The sequence below is a fragment of the Galeopterus variegatus genome, unplaced genomic scaffold, assembly GCF_000696425.1.
Source record: "Galeopterus variegatus unplaced genomic scaffold, G_variegatus-3.0.2 Scaffold52681, whole genome shotgun sequence".
Lineage (NCBI taxonomy): Eukaryota > Metazoa > Chordata > Mammalia > Dermoptera > Cynocephalidae > Galeopterus > Galeopterus variegatus.
Genome location: NW_007778792.1, coordinates 1,679 through 3,238, shown reverse-complemented (window position 1 = coordinate 3,238; position 1,560 = coordinate 1,679). Strand labels below are relative to the sequence as shown.

Genomic DNA, 1,560 nt, shown 5'->3' with positions numbered 1-1,560 from the left:
ATGTCGGCATTCATCCTCTTGCCCTCAGAGGCTGGGGCAGGCCCGTCACACTGCTCCCCCGGGAGGTTCCCAAGAATAGATGTCCAGACTCACTCTGTTGCTGTACCTGATTTTTCAACAATTTTGATTCTAAGCATTTAATAGTGTCATTTGTGGCAGGAATTTGCTCCATATTAGTGTTACTTTTATTAGTATTTGTACAAGCGATGTCCATGAAAGAGCCTTTACTGTGGCAGAGTGGCTCTACCCTTCATTTGAATACTGACAAGGATACTGTAATAGCTCATTTGCTCCTGGAAAGTACCACATCAAGTGAGTCATTATTTTCACACAATCTCCACCACTGAAGGGCAGTGAGGAGGATCATTAGACCAACAACGAGTCATCAGGCTCTCAATGGGCTTAAGTAAATTTTTGATCAAGAGCAGTAGAGTACCATTATGAACTGCCCACATGATTTGGAAAGCTGGGCCACCAACCTCATCAAAGGGTTTCTGAAGTGTTATCACTTTCCAAAGAATAATATCCCAGCTGAAGACATCACACTTTTCACTCTAATTGCTACCTTCAAAACTTCAGATGCCGTTCAAGCAGCTCTCCCCTTGTTATTGGTCATGTGAGTCTGAATGTCACAGGCTGTAACAAAATCACAGATTTTTAAACTGTCCACCCTGCAACCAGCAGTAAGTTTGGTGGTTTCAGGTCCCTGTGAATTAGAGCTTTGGGTTGCATGCTGTGAAGATAAGCCACTTCTTGGGAATACTAACCCCAACTCTTTGTGTGGGCAGCAATCTAATATGGCAATGGTTCAGCATCATGCAGTACTGGATTCAAGCAGGCTCCATGCAGCTTTATAATATTAGGATGGTTCACACGGGATAACTGCCAAAGCTCTACAATAAAAGCTTTCTTTTCTGGTTCACTTTCTATTTGTTTAACAGCAACATCTTTTGCTCTCCATTTAGCTTTGCAGACGACTCCAAATGCTCCTCTTCCAACAGTCTCTTCCACCTGGATCTCCTCGTAGTAGATTTCTTCAAAATTGATGACCTGGGATGGAGCTTCCATCATCTCAATGGCTAAGAAGAGGAGGCTGCAAAGGCTGTAGACATGATCTCTCGTGGTGCCCAGAGAATGGTGCTGCCGGAACAAACCGGGGGAAACCCGCACCCACCACCTCTGAACCAATCTTCAGCCTCAGCCCTGCAGCTCTACCACTGGGAGATCCTTGGCAGGGGTTTAGGGCAGCGGCCATAGCCATGTCCTGGCTCTGGCTCAGCAGCGGGCCCCCTTCAAGGCCTTTTTATGTATTATTTCTTCCGCCTGGAACAGATTTCCACTCCAATTTTGCATGCATTTTCTCATCCAAAAAGACTCCCATTCTGACCATTTTATCTAGCAAGCAAACCTCTTCAAAGTCATTTCATATTCCTCTAATTTTTAAATAACATTTGTAGTTATCAAAAGGTAACTATTCGGGCTGGCCCGGTGGCGCACTGGAGAGTGCACCGCTTGGGAGCATGGCGGCGCTCCCGCCAAGGGTTCGGATCCCATGTGGAG

At 45.8% G+C, this 1,560-nt stretch overlaps 1 pseudogene; it reads right to left on the bottom strand.

The window, feature by feature from the left end:
- Nucleotides 1-8: 8 nt before the first annotated feature.
- Nucleotides 9-1,112, bottom strand: LOC103584386 (annotated as a pseudogene).
- Nucleotides 1,113-1,560: the final 448 nt, after the last annotated feature.